The sequence below is a fragment of the Gasterosteus aculeatus genome, chromosome 15, assembly GCF_964276395.1.
Source record: "Gasterosteus aculeatus chromosome 15, fGasAcu3.hap1.1, whole genome shotgun sequence".
NCBI classification, from domain to species: Eukaryota; Metazoa; Chordata; class Actinopteri; order Perciformes; family Gasterosteidae; genus Gasterosteus; species Gasterosteus aculeatus.
The window spans coordinates 19,892,015-19,899,790 of NC_135703.1; positions in this window are offsets into that span (position 1 = coordinate 19,892,015).

Sequence of the window (7,776 nt, forward strand, 5' to 3'; positions counted from 1 at the left end):
TATTTTTCTTGAGTCCGACAAAACATGAGAATCATCTTACTGTACATCCAACGTTTCGACCAGGTTTAGGTCTTCTTCAGGGACAATAAACAGCAGTTAGCGGCTACATAACGAGAGCCAAGGACGGGGAGATGTTACTCCGCCAACAGTCCGGGAGAAAGAGAGAGAGACGTGAAGCTAATGATGATATAGCATGCTATGACGACATCCGGTCACCTTCCGGTGTCTCATCTAAACACACACTGACAGATACAAACCTCTTAAGAATGGGTCCATCGCCCTTCAATGTTGCCTTCAAGCATCTAGTCATCCTTATTGGCGTTATCAATACAGTGCATTATAATAATTATACATTTGTCATACCTTCACCAGAGTTGCAAACATTTCTAGGATTCAAATTGTGCTTCATTTTGAGCTACGTCCTGTATATAAATATGCATAACATTCTGGGAGTTAACTTTGTCTCTTAAATAATTGCAAACAGTATTGTACACACAGATGAAGAATCCTATTAGCAGGAATACATATTAAAGTGTGAAATAGTCCATGTTAGTGGATTGCAGGTGAGTCACTGTGGTTGTGATTAGGGCTTTAAAACACTGTGGTTATGGTTAGGGACAGGAACATCGGGGACCGCACAGACGTCCAGCGAAGACAGGACCCAGACCGGCGAGGCACTGGCTGGTTAGGGGTGAAAGGGTTGGGACAGCGGTTAGGGTTAGGGGCGGCTTGTCGAACGGCGGCCCGGAAAGGCGTCGCTTGTCACGGCCGGTGTCAGAAAGTCCGGCCGGTGTCCCCGGCGACGGCGGGGCCCGGTTGGCGTCACGGAGGCAGTGGGGCGGCTGCCGGTGTCAGAGAGCGGTGTCAGTCAGGCGCTGCCGGTGTCAGGGGTCGGAACGCGGCGTGTCACAGAGAGAGCGCGCGGGGTGTCAGAGAGGCGTTGCCGGTGTCAGGGGTCGGAACGCGGCGTGTCACAGAGAGAGCGCGCCGCGTACGGGGATTGTCAGGTGTCAGACCGAGTCGTTCCCGGCCTCTGGGGGCGTTTGGTAAAGCGGTCCGGGTTCTGGCGTCTTTTTGCGGACTTGATTCGGCCGTTGTGGGCCCCTGGAGGTGTTTGCGGAGCTCATCCGGGCTTTGGGGGCGTTTGGTAAAGAGATCCGGGTTCTGGCGTCTTTTTCCGGGTTTAATTCGGCCGTTGTGGGCCTCTGGAGGTGTCTGGGACCGTGTTCCGGGCTCTGGGGGTGTCTGGTAAAGAGATCCGGGTTCTGGCGTCTTTTTCCGGGTTTAATTCGGCCGTTGTGGGCCTCTGGAGGTGTTTGGGTCCGAGTTCCGGGCTCTGGGGGTGTCTGGTAAAGAGATCCGGGTTCTGGCGTCTTTTTCCGGGTTTAATTCGGCCGTTGTGGGCCTCTGGAGGTGTCTGGGACCGTGTTCCGGGCTCTGGGGGCGTTTGGTAAAGAGATCCGGGTTCTGGCGTCTTTTTCCGGGTTTAATTCGGCCGTTGTGGGCCTCTGGAGGTGTCTGGGACCGTGTTCCAGGCTCTGGGGGTGTCTGGTAAAGAGATCCGGGTTCTGGCGTCTTTTTCCGGGTTTAATTCGGCCGTTGTGGGCCTCTGGAGGTGTCTGGGACCGTGTTCCGGGCTCTGGGGGCGTCTGGTAAAGAGATCCGGGTTCTGGCGTCTTTTTCCGGGTTTAATTCGGCCGTTGTGGGCCCCTGGAGGTGTTTGCGGACCTCCGCGGGTGAAATAATGGAAAAAAAAAAAAGTTAAAGTTTCCAGTCGGGACTATGTGGAGGGAAAAAAACCCGGACTTTTTTGGCTCCGTCAGAAACTAAGTAAAAGTCGGAATATGTGAAGGAAAGCTCAGAAAATGGCTGGGCTTTTTTAGATCGCTTCGATAAATTTTTTTTTAGCTCACATCACTGGGCCACCAGGTCGCAGATTTCAGAAACCTGGTTTTCGGAAACAGAGATCTCCAGGACAGGGCCCCGAGCTTCGGGGGGAGCGTTCCCCAGCTGGACCTAAGCATAGTGGGCCAGGCCCCGGGCGGAAAGAGGCTCCTGGAGCCGAGATACGGGGGTGGCTCCCCGCGCGACTTACCCGATTTCGGAGCACTATTTTCGTACAGTGATGGCAGAGCAGTGGGTGTACTGGATGGAGGAAAATAACAGCTCCAGAGAGCGGCAGAGACCAGACCATGACCCAGAACGGCACACTATTCCCGGACAGTGATGGCAGACCAGCAGGTGTACCCCATGGATGAATAAAGAGTTCCAGAGAGCGGCAGAGACCAGACCATGACCCAGAACGGCACACTATTCCCGGACAGTGATGGCAGACCAGCAGGTGTACCCCATGGATGAATAAAGAGTTTCAGAGAGCGGCAGAACCCAGACCATGACCCAGAACGGCACACTATTCCCGGACAGTGATGGCAGACCAGCAGGTGTACCCCATGGATGAATAAAGAGTTCCAGAGAGCGGCAGAACCCAGACCATGACCCAGAACGGCACACTATTCCCGGACAGTGATGGCAGAACAGCAGGTGCACTGGATGGATGAATACAGAGTTCCAGAGAGCGTGATATCCCAGACCAAGTCCCAGAACGGCACACTATTCCCGGACAGTGATGGCAGAACAGCAGGTGTACCCCATGGATGAATAAAGAGTTCCAGAGAGCGTGATATCCCAGACCAAGTCCCAGAACGGCACACTGTTCCCGGACAGTGATGGCAGAACAGCAGGTGTACATGATGGATGAATACAGAGTTCCAGAGAGCGGCAGAGACCAGACCAAGTCCCAGAACGGCACACTATTCCCGGACAGTGATGGCAGAACAGCAGGTGTACCCCATGGATGAATAAAGAGTTCCAGAGAGCGGCAGAGACCAGACCATGACCCAGAACGGCACACTATTCCCGGACAGTGATGGCAGACCAGCAGGTGTACCCCATGGATGAATAAAGAGTTCCAGAGAGCGGCAGAGACCAGACCATGACCCAGAACGGCACACTATTCCCGGACAGTGATGGCAGACCAGCAGGTGTACCCCATGGATGAATAAAGAGTTTCAGAGAGCGGCAGAACCCAGACCATGACCCAGAACGGCACACTATTCCCGGACAGTGATGGCAGACCAGCAGGTGTACCCCATGGATGAATAAAGAGTTCCAGAGAGCGGCAGAACCCAGACCATGACCCAGAACGGCACACTATTCCCGGACAGTGATGGCAGAACAGCAGGTGCACTGGATGGATGAATACAGAGTTCCAGAGAGCGTGATATCCCAGACCAAGTCCCAGAACGGCACACTATTCCCGGACAGTGATGGCAGAACAGCAGGTGTACCCCATGGATGAATAAAGAGTTCCAGAGAGCGTGATATCCCAGACCAAGTCCCAGAACGGCACACTGTTCCCGGACAGTGATGGCAGAACAGCAGGTGTACATGATGGATGAATACAGAGTTCCAGAGAGCGGCAGAGACCAGACCAAGTCCCAGAACGGCACACTATTCCCGGACAGTGATGGCAGAACAGCAGGTGTACCCCATGGATGAATAAAGAGTTCCAGAGAGCGTGATATCCCAGACCAAGTGCCAGAACGGCACACTATTCCCGGACAGTGATGGCAGAACAGCAGGTGTACATGATGGATGAATACAGAGTTCCAGAGAGCGGCAGAGACCAGACCAAGTCCCAGAACGGCACACTATTCTCGGATGCTGATGGCAGAACAGCAGGTGTACATGATGGATGAATACAGAGTTCCAGAGAGCGGCAGAGACCAGACCAAGTCCCAGAACGGCACACTATTCTCGGATGTTGATGTCAGAACAGCAGGTGTAACGCATGGATGAATACACAGTTCCAGAGAGCGGGAGATCCCGGCCGATGTCCGATGACGAAGCACTGTATGGGACACTTTGAAGGAAGGGTCGGTCTCCTGGATGAAAAAGACTTTAATTTTCTGACTTAAAATACGGAGTTAAAGTTTCCAGTCGGGACGATAAGGAGGGCAAAAAAACCCGGACTTTTTTGGCTCCGTCAGAAACTAAGTAAAAGTCGGAATATGTGAAGGAAAGCTCAGAAAATGCCTGGAGAATTTTGAGCGGACCGGAAAAAAAAAAGTTCCAGCTGACATCACTGGGCCACCAGGTCGCAGATTTCAGAAACCTGGTTTTCGGAAACACAGGGCTCCAGGGCTGAGACCCGGGCTTCGTGGGGAGCGTTCCCCAGCTGGGCCTAAGCATCTTCGGACAACTTTGGGCGGAAAAGCGGGTTCGGGAACCGGGATATGGGGCGGGTTACGCGGCGTGACCTGCCCGAGTGCAGTGCACTATTCCCGGACACTCATCTACTTAAAATCTCCCTGATTACCTGCCAGAACAGAGCAGATCCAGAGAGCGGTATTTCACGGCAGTTATCCGATGATGAAGCGCTATTGTCGGACACTGATGGCAGAACAGCAGGTGCAGCGGATGAAATAAACAGTTCCAGAGAGCGGTATTTCACGACAGTTATCCGATGATGAAGCGCTATTGTCGGACACTGATGGCAGAACAGCAGGTGCGGTGGATGAAATAAACAGTTCCAGAGAGCGGTATTTCACGACAGTTATCCGATGATGAAGCGCTATTGTCGGACACTGATGGCAGAACAGCAGGTGCGGTGGATGAAATAAACAGTTCCAGAGAGCGTGAGATCCCGGCTGATATCCGATGAAGAAGCGCTATTGTCGGACACTGATGGCAGAACAGCAGGTGCAGTGGATGGATGAATTAAACAGTTCCAGAGAGCGTGAGATCCCGGCTGATATCCGATGATGAAGCGCTATTGTCGGACACTGATGGCAGAACAGCAGGTGCAGTGGATGGATGAATTAAACAGTTCCAGAGAGCGTGAGATCCCGGCTGATATCCGATGATGAAGCGCTGTTGTCGGACACTGATGGCAGAACAGCAGGTGCGGTGGATGGATGAAAGTGACAGTTCCAGAGAGGGGTATTTCACGGCAGATATCCGATGATGAAGCGCTATTGTCGGACACTGATGGCAGAACAGCAGGTGCAGTGGATGGATGAAGTAAACAGTTCCATAGAGCGGGAGATCCCAGACCATGTCCCAGAACGGCACACTATTCTCGGATGCTGATGTCAGAACAGCAGGTGTAACACATGGATGAATACAGAGTTCCAGAGAGCGGCAGAACCCAGACCATGTCCCAGTACGGGACACTATTCTCGGATGCTGATGTCAGAACAGCAGGTGCAGTGGATGGATGAAATAAACAGTTCCATGGAGCGGTATTTCCCGACAGATATCCGACGACGAAGGACCATTTGGGACGCTTTGCAGGAAGGGTCGGTCTCCTGGATGAAAAGGACTTTAATTTTCTGACTTAAAATACGGAGTTAAAGTTTCCAGTCGGGACGATAAGGAGGGCAAAAAAACCCGGACTTTTTTGGCTCCGTCAGAAACTAAGTAAAAGTCGGAATATGTGAAGGAAAGCTCAGAAAATGCCTGGAGAATTTTGAGCGGACCGGAAAAAAAAAGTTCCAGCTGACATCACTGGGCCACCAGGTCGCAGATTCCTGAAACCCGGTTTTTAGAAACATAGGCCTCCAGTCGTGAAGACCGGCGTTTGTGCGGTTCGGATCCGACTCAGACCTCAGTATTTTCGGACACCCTCGGACAGTGGCGGGGGTGGAAGAACCGGAGCCTCATGCAGAACTGGCTGTCGGGGAGCAAGCGGACGCTACCCCGGCAGGAGGCATCATTCCGGGCACTGTGGCTGATCGGTAGCTTTCGTGGATGGATGACTGAGCGAACGAACGAGATGACGGCGGTGCGTCCTGGCTGATGTCCCAGTACGGCAGAACAGCAGGTGCGGTGGATGAAATAAACAGTTCCAGAGAGCGGTACTTCACGGCAGTTATCCGATGATGAAGCGCTATTGTCGGACAGTGATGGCAGAACAGCAGGTGCAGTGGATGGATGAATAAAGAGCTCCAGAGAGCGGCAGAGACCAGACCAAGTCCCAGAACGACACACTATTCCCGGACAGTGATGGCAGAACAGCAGGTGTACCCCATGGATGAATAAACAGCTCCAGAGAGCGGCAGAGACCAGACCAAGTCCCAGAACGACACACTATTCCCGGACAGTGATGGCAGAACAGCAGGTGTACCGCATGGATGAATACAGAGCTCCAGAGAGCGGCAGAGACCAGACCATGACCCAGAACGGCACACTGTTCCCGGACAGTGATGGCAGACCAGCAGGTGTACCCCATGGATGAATACAGAGTTCCAGAGAGCGGCAGAGACCAGACCAAGTCCCAGAACGACACACTATTCCCGGACAGTGATGGCAGAACAGCAGGTGCAGTGGATGGATGAATAAAGAGCTCCAGAGAGCGGCAGAGACCAGACCAAGTCCCAGAACGACACACTATTCCCGGACAGTGATGGCAGAACAGCAGGTGCAGTGGATGGATGAATAAAGAGTTCCAGAGAGCGGCAGAGACCAGACCAAGTCCCAGAAAGACACACTATTCCCGGACAGTGATGGCAGACCAGCAGGTGTACCGCATGGATGAATAAAGAGCTCCAGAGAGCGGCAGAACCCAGACCAAGTCCCAGAAAGACACACTATTCCCGGACAGTGATGGCAGAACAGCAGGTGTACCGCATGGATGAATACACAGTTCCAGAGAGCGGGAGATCCCGGCCGATGTCCGATGACGAAGCACTGTATGGGACACTTTGAAGGAAGGGTCGGTCTCCTGGATGAAAAGAACTTTAATTTTCTGACTTAAAATACGGAGTTAAAGTTTCCAGTCGGGACGATAAGGAGGGCAAAAAAACCCGGACTTTTTTGGCTCCGTCAGAAACTAAGTAAAAGTCGGAATATGTGAAGGAAAGCTCAGAAAATGCCTGGAGAATTTTGAGCGGACCGGAAAAAAAAAGTTCCAGCTGACATCACTGGGCCACCAGGTTGCAGATTTCAGAAACCTGGTTTTCGGAAACACAGGGCTCCAGGGCTGAGACCCGGGCTTCGTGGGGAGCGTTCCCCAGCTGGGCCTAAGCATCTTCGGACAACTTTGGGCGGAAAAGCGGGTTCGGGAACCGGGATACGGGGCGGGTTACGCGGCGTGACCTGCCCGAGTGCAGTGCACTATTCCCGGACACTCATCTACTTAAAATCTCCCTGATTACCTGCCAGAACAGAGCAGATCCAGAGAGCGGTATTTCACGGCAGATATCCGATGATGAAGCGCTGTTGTCGGACACTGATGGCAGAACAGCAGGTGCGGTGGATGAAATAAACAGTTCCAGAGAGCGGTATTTCACGGCAGTTATCCGATGATGAAGCGCTGTTGTCGGACACTGATGGCAGAACAGCAGGTGCGGTGGATGAAATAAACAGTTCCAGAGAGCGGTATTTCACGGCAGTTATCCGATGATGAAGCGCTGTTGTCGGACACTGATGGCAGAACAGCAGGTGCGGTGGATGAAATAAACAGTTCCAGAGAGCGGTATTTCACGGCAGTTATCCGATGATGAAGCGCTGTTGTCGGACACTGATGGCAGAACAGCAGGTGCGGTGGATGAAATAAACAGTTCCAGAGAGCGTGAGATCCCGGCTGATATCCGATGAAGAAGCGCTATTGTCGGACACTGATGGCAGAACAGCAGGTGCAGTGGATGGATGAAAGAAACAGTTCCAGAGAGCGTGAGATCCCGGCTGATATCCGATGAAGAAGCACTGTTCTCG